This window comes from Poecilia reticulata, linkage group LG23, assembly GCF_000633615.1.
Source record: "Poecilia reticulata strain Guanapo linkage group LG23, Guppy_female_1.0+MT, whole genome shotgun sequence".
NCBI lineage: Eukaryota > Metazoa > Chordata > Actinopteri > Cyprinodontiformes > Poeciliidae > Poecilia > Poecilia reticulata.
In genome coordinates, this window is record NC_024353.1 from 4,545,481 (window position 1) to 4,560,938 (window position 15,458).

The window sequence follows — 15,458 nt, forward strand, 5'->3', positions numbered from 1 at the left end:
AATCTGGACATCCTCACTACGAGTTCATTGGTTTGTTCAATTATAATCCTGTGAAAAAAATGTTTGCCATTTCACAGATTTCTGACTTTTATTTCTCTTGTGACTCAGATGAATAAAAAATGTTAACATCTGTTAAAAGGGGGTCTGATGGAAAAACTTGTGGATTAGTGGTGGGACTCAATAAAATGTTTTAATCAAGTTAATTACAGGGTCTGTAATTAATTTAAGTTTAATTGCACTTTAATCAGAAATCACATGTATCAACAAAAAAAAAACATTTATCTTTAAAACCACATTTTTTGCTGCCAAACTATTAAATAAAACAACCTCACAATGCATACATATGTGATTTTAATCTATTATTCACGTTGTTCAGCCATCAAGGATTTCAGGAACCTCTGAGAATTCATGTAACTTCTTTGAAAAACTACTACTTTCTAAATGTGGAACTGTGAACGCTGACAATAGTGGAGGGGATGTCTGTGCTAGCTGCAACATATTTAGAATAGAGATGGCGTTCAGGCTTCAATGACGGGCAAACTCCTTATTGTCAGTCGTTTTTTACAGCGTCCCATCATGTTGTTGTTTTGTTTTTTGAAAGCAACAATGAACAGTCGTCAGACCTATTTGTGGTGAGTGAAAATGCAACTTTCCAAAAAAATGACTACCAAACAAAATTGAATAAAGAAAAAAAAAAAAGATTCACTGAAAGCAAATTTTTCTATTCCACTCAGGTTATTTGTGTTTTAATTTTAAGGTTTGTTTGTTTGGATTCATTAATGATAAGCTGGGGGGAAAAAACAGCAAAAGCAGATTTGAGTTTAACCAAAGATTTGAGTTGATGTTTGCGGTCAGTGGTGCTGTGATTTTCAATTCCTGAAGGATTTATGTAAAGTCAAGCCGACACAATATCTTCCTTTGCAGCGATGTCCTATAATTTTTCCTTGGCAGGTTTTATTTCTCCAACTGCAGTCGGTGCTTATTACAACATGTCCTGCCAAGGTGTCCTTGAGCAGGATCCTATAAGTTACATTTGTTAGATAAGTGTCTGAAATATTCATGCAAAAATATCTCATCCCAGTCCTAGCTCCTTTTGGACAGCTCTGCACAATCTTTCCTTTTTATTTTAGGGTGTGGGTAAAGCTCCAGCATTAGCTCACAGTTGCCATTACTTACTTGGATTGTGCACTCATGGAGAGTGTGACTCTTGTGGGTCTTTTTCTAACTGGGCTATTGGAGCTGGAAAGTAGGGTAGCATATTAACTGGGTTATGGTAGCAGTCTACTTCAAAGACCTCCCCCTAATGCCTGGACATTTTTTAGAGAAGCTTTCCATTAGATAAAATTTGTAATTGAAGTTTACATAAAGATTTTACAAATAGACATTTTTGAGTATGGCTGCAAACATTTTGTCTAAATCCTCGGTGTGTCACTGACTTTGACTTGAAATATGTCAGCCTACGCCGCATCTCACATGAACTACTTTTGTGTTCAGTTCACATTGATTCAAGCTGAATAATTCATGTTCTTAGTGCACCACTCAAAATTCACATCTCCTGACATTAACTAGTTGAGGTTCATTATTCAGTTTTAGTCAAGATATGCTTCAAATGTTTCTAGATCTAACATTTTGACATATTCTCTTATTTGTTCTCTTTAGTTGCGTGTTTAATTCTCTACTGTTGACAATATGCAGTATGGACCACATCTTTAACTTTGCTTTAAAGTTTCTCCAGATCATGGGCTGGAATCCTCTTAGAAGCCTTGAATCAATCTTAATGATTTGGAGTGTCTTTCCTGAAAATGGTCACTCCTGTAACCTATGCTCAGTTAGATAAAAAAAAAACAAAAACATGGACGTAAAGATGAGTCAAATCCCTAATAGTAATTTGATTTTCTTTTGTCACCTAACTAAAAAAGCTAAAATCAGAAAAGTATGTTTGATCTTGGTCAACTTCAAACTTCGACAGGCTACTTTCATCCTGCTGTCAACTGACAAAGTCTCAGAACATGATTAAGCATATAGCACATCTTGCTCATATCTAATTTAATTCATGAACAAAAAACTGAAAATTAGATTATCAAACATATAAAATTAGCTCAGGTTGTTTGAACTGACAACGTGTTATTTGCATTTCCTGTGCAAGTAGCAAAACATGGGAGTTTTTAATTTTTTGCATCATTGCTTCTGGTTAATTCTTCATCTGAGGAAGCAATCTGTCAAAAAACAATGAGTGGATGGGAAAAAAAGAAATCATCTTCAGGCCTTCAAAATGTCACACCTTTTATGAATGTTATTCTTCACCCATTTTTTCCTCCAACACTGAATGTGTGTGAGTGGGCCAGTCATCTGCCACAGCAGTATTACTCAGTTCAGCTCACAGGACACTTTCCCGAGTACAAGAAACAAAGGCCAGCCTGTTTCTATGGTTTCTCACATACTGGAGATCTGAGTGGAATTTTTACATAGTCAAGGCTAATGGATAGACTGGGTTTAATGAATACCGAGATGGAAGTATGATGATGGAGAGTTTAACGGCCTAGCTCTGAAGCAGCTCACAGGGCCTAAATAACATGTGCCATTGTGCAACTCATTAATAACATGCGGCTCCAAAAAAAAATGCGCCGAGATGCTTCAAAGGTGCCCAAATCCGAACCCACTCACAAAGCTATGCCCTTCTGTAGGTCAAAAATAAAAGGTCCACCTAAACGACTTCAACAAATATGCCCTCTTTTCTCCAAGCTAATGATGTATCACAGCAGTGATGGATGTTTTTCTAGAGGCATAACTGTGGTAAACTCCTGCTGTGCCCTTCACATGACACGCTAAATCAAACTTTCCATTAACTACTGGCCAGCAAACTTAAAGGGCATATATCATCACTTTTACAACTTTTTCTGTCCATCTGTGTTCAGGCTTGTAGTTCACAATAGTTGCATTCATTCCCATGGACACAATCGAGAATTACGGCAAATAAAATACAGAATGAATGGGGGGCAGGTATAAAGGAGGAATGTGAATGCCAAAAATGTTACGAGCTGTGCTTAAGAGTGATGATACACTGAGAATTCCAAATTCCAGCATGACTGCGTAATATAAAGTCCACCTAAGATAACATGAGTGATAGGATAGTCTCAGGTTTGTGTTTGAGCTCCAGTGAAAGTGAATCTTTATACGGTGTTTTATAAAGGAAGTCGGAAGAAATGCTTTAGTGCAGCGGCTCGGAGACTCAGCAAACTGGGACTCTGTGGAGGGATGTAAAAGCATTTTTCATGAGCCAAGTCTCCGAGCGGCAAATGACTTATGAGAAAAACAGGAATTCGAATTGAATTTGATGCTTTCTTTTCAATTTACAGAAGATACAGGGACTTCTAAGCAAAACTAGTGTGCATTGGCTAATGCAGCTTTACTTAGTTTACTGATGTATGCTGTCCCTTTTTAAATAATTGGTAAACTGAAGATAAAAGTTAACGCTTAAACCTTTTTACAGTCTTCTGATAAGTGATTTCTGCTACAGTTTGACTGGCTTTATTATACTGATGTGCAACTACATTCCTCTCAACATCTCATCAGTACTGCAGAGACCAGCAGTGATTGTGCAAGTTTCACTTTTATGCACACAACCAGTTTGTGTTTTATGACTCGACAAGACTTCAAAGGTTCTGAGGATACTACATAGTTATCATACCTCTCGCTCTATCTGCAGTTTTCCACAATAGATTTAGTCCTACTCAGCACTACCAGCTAATGCTACAAAACTTGTCCATACAATACAATCAGACTTCATCCTCAGTCAGGGAATACATGTATGCTTAAGAAAAACGAGGGAAGAGAAATGGAAATATTTTATAAAAATGACTCATTGTGTAAAAGGATTTTGGAAATCTAGATGTCACGAAAGGTAAACATGTCTTGAAATGGTTTAAATAAACATAACTGACATCAGCAACTCATGGAAAAGGTCACAACTGTTAAAAAAAGATTCACCTGCTGAGAAAAACAAACTGGCCAGCAAAAACTCTGCAAAATGTGAGCAAATGGTCAGAGAAAGTTCAACGGATTCTTTTTTAAACTGTCTGTGAGTTGACTAATTTATTTCCAGTGCGCACTGTTTTCTTTAAACTTGACCGGACCTCATGCACTTCCTGAATTGCAGTGAACCAGGTCAGCAACATCAGGGGGCTGAGTTTTTTGTTGTTGTTGTTGCTTTGTTTCTCTGTTGTTGCGGTAGAACAGTCTTTGCCCAAACCACAAAGCTGCAGTAGTCGGACAGACACAGTATGTGTTGTTTGTACATGACAAACAACACAGACTGTGTTGTTTGTCATGCAGCTGATAACACTTCTAGAGATGGCTGAATTTGATTGACGATTAAAATTTTTGTCAGAAAGTGGTCTATATGCACTTTCTTTGTGATTTTGACCAACAAATCTGACCAGCTGAACTCATTTTTATCCATAACTTTGCGAAGTTGCCCCGTTCTGATCTAAATCTGGAATTTAAAAACAAATCATGATTGACTTTGGCATTACAGTGCCTTTCTGTTGCAGCGAAGTGAGCTTTCCCCAGGCAGACCCAGGGTAATTGGAACAGTGGTGAATGATAGAATGGAAGGCAAACACACACACACACACACACACACACACACACACACACACACACACACACACACACACACACACACACACACACACACACATTTACATAAGAACCCACACAGGTCATTACATTTACCACTAAGCATCTCCATAAGCCCAAGCGGGCATATCTGACATATCCATCTGCTCCGGCAGGATCAGGCTGGATCTATCTCTGACTCCCTAAATATGGGTAAGGGGTATGCCAGCGGTAACATTGATGGAGTTGTGACATTGTAATAATCACAGGGTTCGTCACAGAGGAAATAAACCAGGGGTATTATTTTACACCCATTTTCATATTTACTGGAGCAACATGCCACTTGTAGTTTATTTACGTGAACCAGAATTATTTTCACTTTAGTTTAAATTGTTGTCAGTTTTTTTTTTACCTCCTTCTACATGGATTTAATAAAAATGGGTTTCTGTAAGAACATCAAACATTGTTTTTCACAGTTCTTTGAAGACCTTTACTTCAACAGTCAATCTGAATTAGAAACCTAATTTATGTATCACCTGATTAACTACAACATTTTTGTTTTAGCTGCCTAGCAACACCCAGGCCTGATAACTGGCAGGCCTGTAGAATCAAAAATCAACTTATGTAGAGCACGACAACATGTAGGTTAGAGCATGTCAAAAAGCAAGTGATCATAACCTGATATAAAGAAATGAAAGAACCTATCTGATGTTAGTCAGTGTGAACTGGATTGCAAAGCCATGTCTAAGGCTTTGGGTCTCAAAGAAACCAAAATGAGAACAACTGTTACCATTGGAGAAAACATGAGGAAAAAGTGAAGCAGTGGTGAACCTTCCCAGTAGAGGTTGGGCTAAAAATACTACTCCAAGAGTGCATTGATGACTCATGCAGAAGGCCACAAAAAAACACAGAATAACATTTAAAGTGCTAATGGCCTCACTAACACCATTTAATGTTGATGTTTAAAATTCAACAGCTGTTAAATCTCTCACAACAAAGCACTTCAGCAAGAAATTATACCAGCAGTCAAACATAGTGGTGATAGTATGATGGTCTGGGTCTGCTTTGCTACTTCATCACCTGAACAACTTGATGTGATTAATGTACTCTTTAAATCTGCTCTCCAGCGGTATTGTTTTAGGAAAGTCCATAACGGTTACGTGCATAATCTGTATTGTATTCACTGAAGAGATTACTAATGTCAGCTCCCAAAATGGGTTTATTTATTAAGGTCCCAACAGTTACTTCTTGTCTGTTTTGCCACTGAAAATTGCTCCTTCAATTCATGCCTGCAAATTGCTTCTCTTGTTTTATACCCTTTTTCCCTATAAGCTTGCCGACTTAGAAATGTTTTCAGTTTGTTTATCTCGCATATAAAACCACCATTTCTAGTTTTTGATTCCTTACATCATGTTACATCTGCTCACACATACACAGGGGTTCCTTTGCATCGCTGGCCTTAGGTCCCAGTCTGTAACCCTGCCTCATCAAACCTTTTTCCCTTTCCCAGGGGAAAGCCCCTATGTGAAAGAAGAAATAGGGTGTAAAGGGCACCAAGTTCCCACTGGATCTCCTCCTCCGTGCCCCATCTGTGCCCAGTCCGTGCCACAGTGTTTTAGCTGCTCCAAAAGCTGTGTGCTGCCTTGAGAATGCATGTACTTTTAATGTTCCCCTCTCTGTACATTCTGTGGGTTAAGCAAAAAAAAATCTGATGTGGCACTGTAATTAAGCTGCCATTAATTGTTTTGCCTTGTCCCCAGTGGCACCGCTCAGACTTAGGGGGAAGGAAAAGGCAGATTAATGGGGCTGATGGGCTCTACGCCTTACTGAACAACTAAGCACAGTGAAAGCGATTCTTAATTACTGCCTGTTGCCTCTAAATTACCCAAAAGACATCTCTGACAGGAAGCTAACTAGCCCCTAACAGATCAGATGTTTCTCTAAATCCCATTGTCTGATCAAAACCGTGAGGTATTAACTCTGCATAACTTCTGGCAGCTCGTTTTTGACATTTAACCGCAGCAGGTGTTTTAGTCTCGCCCATTTGCCATTTTCACTGTAGCCATTTTCTAACGGCACCGTTTTCCACAAACGCTGCGCTACGTCTAAATGTGGAATCTCAGGTGGTTTCCTGCCTTGGCGAGAGCAGAATCAAGACTATTTATATGCCTCCGTATTATATGACATGTCAAATTTTCACTGCCTGAAATACTCTTTCCAGCCTCACCAGCAGCCAGTGCGAATGTAAATACAGGAGATATCGATGAAAACAAAGCGAGGGGGGGAAAATGTGCTGCAGGACAGAGAAGGAACCCCACAAAGCGCCCTTCTATGGCTGGTTTTAGCACATGCAAATTTTTGCGGCAGTGGAATCCTATAACCATATACAGGCTCTTCAACTCACACAACCTTGTATTGCACTGGGTGGGTCACCGCCCTTGCAAAGTCTGACCTCAATAGGCACTTGTGGTGAATTATTGTTTGCAAGTGGAAACTTGGCCAGATAATCTTCCTGCTGCTGGCTCAGGGCAGAGTGAGACCACTGTCTCCTCGCCTGCAAGCGCACCCTGTGCACACAGCTTTTGTTTTGTCATCTCTACTTCCAGGTCACGCTTATTTGCTGACTCTTTGCCTTTTTTTTTTACAATAACTCCTTGTGTTTGCACTTCATCTTTCTTTTTCCGCTTCTCCTCTCCTCCGTCTCGGTTTCCCTCCAAACCTACCTCCCAACAACTCTGGTCTTTATCCATTCACCTCTCCGCGGCTGTTCCTGCCTGTGCCGAGCAGTAAATTCCTGGGCTGGTAGGAAACACAAACATGCACAAACCAAGGGGTGAGCAGTTCAATCAGAAGGGGACCCTTCATCCCCCCCTGCGTCTCCTGTTTCCACCACCTTTCTCCAGGCATCCATTCATACAAAGAGTCTTTGTGGAACTGATTCTGAGGGATTTTCTTGAGATCTCATTCCACATGCATCATACGTATAATTCGCCGTGTTTGTGTGTCTGGTTGCTTTGCCAGTCAGCAATGGTGTGAATGATAATCATATAATTGGGGTCTCCTTCAGCAGACATAAACCAATGTTTGAACCAAAAGAAAAATGTGATTACAGTGATTGTGGCAGACTAATGACATGTTGGTTAAAGAGGGTTTATTATTAAAATGCTGATGACCCATCCTTAATATAAACTTTGTCTGACTGATATAGCCACTGCCGTCGTTGAATGCGACTGAACAGTTTAGGGTGAAGTCCGTTAGGACTCATGTCAGCAAGATGATATCACACACAAACTAAGAAGTTCAGAGTACAGCGGTGTGCGAAAGGATTCGTATGACTTAAACTTTATTCACATTTTGTCCTTGTGCAATCACAAACCTTAGTTGTTTTGTTTGAGAGATCAATACAAAGCAGCACATATTTGTGAAGTACGTGCAAAAATGCAGTTTGTTTGATCTTTAACAATCACTCAAAGTGTGGCATTCAGTTGTTTTTAGCCCTTTTTATCTCCATTGATAACATTCAGTTGCCTTAAAACTCAATGCGTAATGGACACACAGCAGGTCAGGGATAAGGTTTTGGAAGTTTAAAGGAAGATCTTCCATGATAACTCTTAATAACTAAATACTTTCTGACAGTTAAAAAATAAGAATGCCTTAGTCAACAATTTAAGTACAATTCTGTGAAGTTTTAGCTCAATGTCTGGAGAAAAGAATACTTTTTCAAGGCACAGTGTTGGTGAAGAACTTTTGATTCCCAAACCCGTCATCGGCACTGATTCTTGTGCCATTTTTCAGCACATGAAAATATGTAATACTATTTTTCCTTTTCCTTTTTAAAATAAGGAGGAAGCTGCCCCTCTCGCAGCCTCCACGTCAAACTCTGTTCCACATTGCTGAGCCAGTGGAAAATCTGATGTCCGCTCAAGAAACAAAGTGGTGAAGAAAGATTGGCTGACCAAAGGACGAAATGTTCATGCAGCACGTCTTCACTGATAGGGACCGGCTTATGTAACCCAAATAATGAGGCATCTTCTTGTTCCCATTTTCCACTTGCCTCGAGGCACATGATTTCCACGGGCATTTCCAACACAGCAGAATTTACAGTTAACTGTTTGGAAATGACAGATTTTGAGGCTTCGTTTTTTTTCCCCCCATTCTTCTCGGCTTTTCCATCGTGCTTTGTGCAAAGATCTTCGTCAATTCAAAGCCCAAATGCAAGTAGGATGTTGCAGCAAAGTCATTCTTGGTTAGAATAGCAGACGCATTCATGCTGTGTCAGTTGCGAGACACTTTCCAACTGAACCTGCAATTATTTGTCAAGCTATCTCGTCTCATGGTGTGTAGAGCTCTACCCCAGCAATTAAAGTTCTATGTTAGGAGCAAAAAAAAAAAACACATACCACAAAAGCAATCTTGGTGCCTACGAAAAAATTATTTTCTAAACTTTTTAGCTCTTCATCCTTATCTAAAAAAGCATGTGATTCTTTATCAACAAAAAAATATAGGAGTTTGTTTTGAGAGTGTCTGTGATTTGCACCGAATGCGTCCACCAACCCGATAAAGTTTTGGCACGCCTCATCACGAATGCTTACTCAGACTGCGTGAACGACACATTTGCATGCACAAAGGACGGTGACACTTGACATTTACTGTAGTTCACGAGACGCTCCAGAGCATCTGGCAAATTTCCACAGAGAAACTGAGTCAACAGCAAGGCTCACGGCAACAGCTGTGGAGGGAAACAATCGGTCTCAACCAATTTAAAAGCAACACGGCCCTCAAAGTGCTCAAGCGTTGGAGATCATTTTCCCTCAGATTACAAGGAGGGGGAAGATTTGTGCCAAGATTTTCTAAAGATTTTAGGTTCTCTTCTGCTTAGTAAATATCTTTATTTCAGTTTACTTTAAGTGTCAGTAGAAAATATTTTTATAAATCTTGAAAAATAGGCAAACTGCAAAAATTTATGAGGGGTCATCTTCTACCTTAATTCTGTGATTTACAGCTGTTTACACGGATTAAAATTGAGCTCGAAGAGGCTAAGCCAGTGGTTCAAAAGTGTTTTGTAATGAAGATCAAATCGACAAATTCTAACTAATTGTTTTTCAGAAAGCAGAACTCCTTTCTGAACTCCGTGCCATATTTGAATGGAATAATGATTTATCTTCTCTTGCAGAATATTCTACCCAATTGGCAGTAATCACAAATGATGGCAATTGGACGCATCTCCTCAGATTTACAGCTTGCAACTGAGAACACGATTAAATTTGGTTTGATGTCATTCCCAGACCCCATATTTGAATTTCACAGGTAAATAATAACCATAAGCACTTGTTCTTGGTTCACTGTTGTCTGTTTCAGTTTAGTCTGAATGTTTTCCTCTATATACATTGTATTTGGAGTAGTTTTCTATTTCAAGCGTAGCTCGTTTTTGGGCGAAAAGCATCTTTATGGGGGTGGCTTATTACCTCGGCATCAAAGTTTATAAGCTTTGTGTACTTTGTAAATTGTTCAGCCAAAAACAAAATGCAATCCAAGTACCACAGAACAGGAATCTTGGAGCTAAACTGAACAAACAAGCAGTAGCAGCCCAAGGCCAAATCCAACTAAATGAATCTATTTTTAAAACTGAAACCAAAAACATTGGCGCCTGACAATAAAGAAAGTGTTACGGAAAATTAACAAGTTCTGCATGAGGAGCACTGTTGACATTTAGATTTTAATGGGCTCCCGACAATCACTTACATTATTGCTTTCTGCCTGTGTTTTTTTTTTTGTTTGTTTTGTTTTTTGTCTTCAAATTAAATTCCACTCATGCACTTGTTGACTTTGTGGTCAGTTATGAGATTAGGAGATCAGGCCCAGAGTTGTCAAACAGCTTATTGTCTTAGGTTTCGCAAGTACTGGAGACAGGCCGCTGCTAGTTTAGCTAAGTCTGAAGATCACAAGTTAATTTCGTTAATCTGGGATTTTTAGGCGATTATGTTTCTGCCAGTGAATAAAACTCGATATATAATCAACTCTTTAATGGCTAAAAAGCAGCTCGTCTCCCACGCGTGAATTAAAGACGCCCCGCTTAAAGTCTACATCCGTCTTCTTGCTTTGAGTTACTTCCATGAGTTCTGCAGTATTTGAGTGTGGGATAAAACGGGAGGGATAATGTAGGAACTGACAGACTTATAGGCAGAAAGACAGAAAACGGGCAGCTTCACTGTTTTGGTTGGAGTCATCTGTTCAGGGTTAGCCGACATAAAACTGTACAGACTGGCCACTCTGGAAGCCAACTAAACCGCTGAGGGTCAGCTATGTTGAAAAAAAAAAAATAGTAGCAGACATAAAAATAGATTTATGCTTTATCTTTTATGCCACCACTTTGAAAACCTTGCAAATAAAGCCGTGCAGATCAGCTGAGGCTTACATCACTGCTGCTGCATGTGAAAAGGGAAACATCAGCAAATGAGATGGACTTTACTGAAGTTTTAGAGCAGGGAATTGACGGTTCAAAAGGCACACGGGCGGGTACCTAACGCACTCCGGCATGACTGGCTCCAGCATTTCACAGTTTGTTCAAAAGTTTATTACATCTTTTTTTTTTTGCTTATCTGAGCAACTAGACTGATAGTTCCTCATTTTGCTTTTCGCTAAGCCATAGAAGTCGAATCACACACTTATTGCGCAAGACTCCCCAGTGGGAAAAAAAAAAGAAGAGAAAAAAACTTTTTTTCCTATTCTGCTTCTGTTCCCCTTTGACTTCTATCTGACACAGAAATTCTGAAGTGAAATTTTCCACTGTTAGGTTGTACATACACAAGCACAAACTCATTGACCTTTTGAGATGTTTACACATCTGAAAAGATACGTGGTTCTGTAGACTCAGGGCTATTGTGTTAATGATAAATCCCATTATGCTAAAACGACTAGTGTAATCACAGCAGTTTGACCTTAGCTAAAGTTTGTTTTCAATCGTGGGATATTAAACCGAGCTAAGAGAACCTAAAATTGGCTCACTTAGCCAAAGATCATTTCTAAAGCTTGAGCTTGATCTTTTCGTGAATAGAATTATTTTTCTTTTGCACATTTTGAACTTTAATATTAACTTTTATTTTTAAAAAAACGTAAATTCTTCAACTGTTTTGGACCTTAAAACGCTTACAAATACGCCCTCAACTGATGGGTAAAGGAAGCAAGGGAGATTATAAGAGTTAATTTATGAGGTAATTCAATTCAGAAAGTAAAATTTTAATACAGATTCATTACAAACAGTAATATTTTGTTTGTTTTCTTTGAATCTTAAGTGAGAGCAATCTTTTTTTTTTTAATACAGAAGTCCACAAAATGGAGAACCCGACAGTTAGGCTAATCTACAAAAGGCCTTTGTTTAAAAGCAGTTTTAAATAATACTGGTTCCTGGAAAGTTAAGTGGAAGGGGAAACTTGTGGTAGTTTGCATGAGTGATTGATTTAAGACCTATCACACAGATCCATTTGTTCTCATCGTGTCCTCACTAAAACTGTGAAAATGGAACGCATCAACTCAGTTCTAAAGCTCCTACACAGGTTCTTTGCAGCTAAGAGAACAGACTTTAACATATTTTGATGCCAAGCCATTTTATAAACAAACGACAGGATTTTAAAGACCTGTTATTGGTCTTCCAGACTGCTGAGGTCTTCCTGTTCTAGTCTTCTCTGCATCTCCAGAGTCAGAATCAAACATGGAGTAGCAGCATTCAGTTTTTATGGTCTTCTATCTGGTTAAAACTTCCAGAAAAACTGCAAAACTGCTGAAACCCCGAGTTACCTTAAATAAAGGATCGGATGTTTAGATTGATTAAATGTTTGATTAATAATTAGTGGAAAATAGATTTTCCACACATTTCTATTCTCCCACTGTAATTATAGTAAATTATTCAGTAATACTTATGGCTAGTTATAAGCCATAATCATTACAATTAACATATATAACAATATATAAATGCTTATATTACAGTGTATAATAAATATATATGAGTTTATTTTTTTAAATTGAATAACTGAAATAAAATAAGCTGTTAAATCATATTTTGATTTTTTTTTTAGGCGCATGCACCTGCAATGATTCCTAAGTGTAGAATACATTTGCTCAGTTAGTGTTTGACTGGTAGCTGAAGAGATTGACGGCAGCTCTGATTGTTACTTGGCGCTGCTCTTCGTGCTGCAGTGACCCAGCCAGGGTTATGGTTGCCGAAAATGCTACTTCTCATGAGTTCTGGATAATCGTGAATAAATAATACAGGCATTCAATAGGGAGCAGAAGAAGAAGAGAAAAAAAACCGCGCTACATCATGGAAACAGTGACGTCAGGTTTGATTAAGCGTTGAGGGAAGAGCCTTGTGTTGCAGACAGCAGGACTGCAGAGACAACACAGTGATCTTTCTGTGTGTGCTTTTCACTGGCTGCCTTAAATGATGGAGGGAACTGCTCAATAATCCTGTTATTATAAAGCGACACGGGAGCGAAGAGGGAATACGAGGGGATCATGACGTAACCGTTTCCATAGGCGACTGATATGCTGGCTCGACCAATGGGAATCCACACCATTGGTCCGTACCCATCCTCCTTTTGACGTGCATCACATGTCCCTGGCGGTGTTGTGACAGCAGGGAAGTCGGCAAAGCAAGGTGATTCTCCACAATGTACTTCCGCCTTCGTTTAAATCCACGTTTGAGAAATGTTCCAGTTCGTAAGTGTTCCCTTACATTGTAAATATAGTCTGGACAATAAAATCAACACATTAGGTTGAAAATTTCGAAATCCAAGTATTAATAATCAAAAAAAGGTTTAAATGTTCAACTTTAATTATTAGTGCATGAGAGGTGGATGGAGTGCATAAACAAACTCAAAATGGAAAAAAAGAGGCATAAAGTATAGCGAAGTGGGTTTTTTTTTAAATCCAAAAGACAATTATTTTTATTTATATTTCTGTTCATCATTTGGTTTTACAAGCTAATTGTATACATTTAGTTATTGATTTACAGTGTGAGAAAGAAAGTTATGCACCAGTTTGCCTCTTCTAAGAAGAAAAAAAATGTTGATTGGCTTTCGGTATTGGAAATTGTAATTTTTTTTTTATAGAACTATAAACAAGAACAAACAGTCACTTTGTTCAGTTTCAGCTCAATTGTAGCGCCATCCGTTTTCATCACAGCACCAAGTGGTTTTCTGACGAGCCACTAGCGGGGGGAACTCTCTTGACACATTAGACGTCTTTGGTTGTGGCTGTGACAACGCAGTGGGCGGGGCCTTACCTCAGATCGGGGCAGAGAGTCTAGTCTTTGGTGAGACTGAGGGGGAGTGAGAGAGAAACGGTCAGAGATTGCGCTCCAGAAAGCGGGAGTAAGTATATTTTTCTGGTTTATTTCCTTACCAGGGTGGCAGAATGGCCACGTGCTAGGAGAGGCTTCCAGGTGTTCGGAAGCTGCATTCAAAACCAGGTGGTGTAAAAAAAAAAAAAAAATCTTCCTTTTGGGTGTGCAGTGATCAGCGAGGGCCAGCGTCTGAAAGGGTAACTGCCTACTGTACCGAAGCTAACACCGTTAGCTATCGTTATATCTTGGTTCGATACTGACATTGGGCGTTTCATTTGCCAACCCCAGGTGGCTCGTAGTAGTCGGCGAGGATGCTGCCATCTTCCATTTGCTTGTGCTTAATTTTACGTGACTCCTACTCAGCTCTAGTGTAAGTTTTTGGACTTGTCAATCAATAAGAAGCACATTTTTTGTGTGTATTTCCCTCATTACAACCAGTATAGGCTAAGGCATGCGAGCTAGTCGGCTAACAGTCGAATGTTGAACGTCAGCCAGGAACGGCTTTTTAACGTGTGTTAAACGTTAACGTTAAACTCGCGACGATTACTTGCTTGCTTTAACGGTTCGTGAACCGTACACTCTCTAACTGCGCTTTAAGCTGAACATTTCCCGTGAAATGTGTTGAAATTTAATGGGTTAAACAAATTAACACTAGGTTACTCCATGTAACGTTGTCTGACTCATTTAACGGCTATACATGGAGGCAATTTATGTTGGATATGTAGCGTGCTGCCGTTGCTATCTTGTAAATTTGGGGGACAGTGTTCTGTGGATTCCGCGTGCAGGGCAGTCCTCGCAGCTGTCTGTCACCCCAATGCAGCCGCAGTAAACTTGTTTTTATAGAGGAACAATCAGTATTATTCTTCTTTTTTAGATACACTTTCGCCGATAAACCACACATCGAGTCCCTTCTCGAGCTGTCCCGCTTTTACTGCTTTCCGTTCAGGTTAACTTCACCCCTACCGATATTTTTCTGCTCCTGGCAATCAACCGTTATTTAACGGTTGAGTTACGGTCAGCACTGCAAAATAACATTTAGGAACAGCGGACCTTGAGACAGCCACCCTTAAAACTTTTGCGACTTAATGGAAGGACTAGTATCGTATAGATTATCTGTCGAAACTGAAATGGACTGCAGCCACCGGGCACCTTTTGGTGTGCAGTTGAAGGGATCACTCCTTATCCAATTAAAAAGCACCCGGGCTTGCTTCAGCGCCAGCGGTGTCCCCCTGTGCTGCGGAGCAAGCCTCTGTATAATCACCCTAAAAATGCATGTTTGTTTCTTTTACGGTTAAAATGTTACCCTGCCTTTCAGTTATCTAATGTCTTTTCGTCATCCTAGAGTACAGCAGTTATCTGTGGACTCATTACGTAATTTGTAATGACAGCCAAGCCAGAATGTCTTGAGGTTTTATTATAGAAATGATAAACTACTTAGATTTAGTGCCAGTCCAGACCAGGAAGGTCTGAATTAGACTTTACAATGCTCTAAGAATAGCTT

General features: G+C 39.4%; 1 protein-coding gene and 1 long non-coding RNA gene across 7 annotated transcripts in view; both read left to right on the top strand.

Annotated features, from left to right (window-relative positions):
• LOC103459248 (uncharacterized) overlaps positions 1 to 9,916 on the top strand; it is a 70,714-nt gene extending 60,798 nt beyond the window's left edge. Inside the window, exon 3 of the long non-coding RNA XR_001776231.1 lies at positions 9,791 to 9,916. This is a non-coding gene — a long non-coding RNA (uncharacterized LOC103459248). The remainder of the gene's footprint in view (positions 1 to 9,790) is intronic.
• A 3,962-nt stretch (positions 9,917 to 13,878) lies between these two features.
• atp2b1a (ATPase plasma membrane Ca2+ transporting 1a) overlaps positions 13,879 to 15,458 on the top strand; it is a 44,198-nt gene continuing 42,618 nt past the window's right edge. For 4 of the 6 annotated variants that reach the window (XM_008400654.1, XM_008400658.1, XM_008400657.1 and 1 more), the window contains exon 1: positions 13,880 to 13,985. The gene's annotated coding sequence lies outside the window, so the exon portion shown is untranslated. Of the gene's footprint in view, positions 13,986 to 14,309; positions 14,328 to 15,458 lie in introns of those variants that run through there. The other 2 variants (XM_017302850.1, XM_017302849.1) reach the window with 2 other exon arrangements.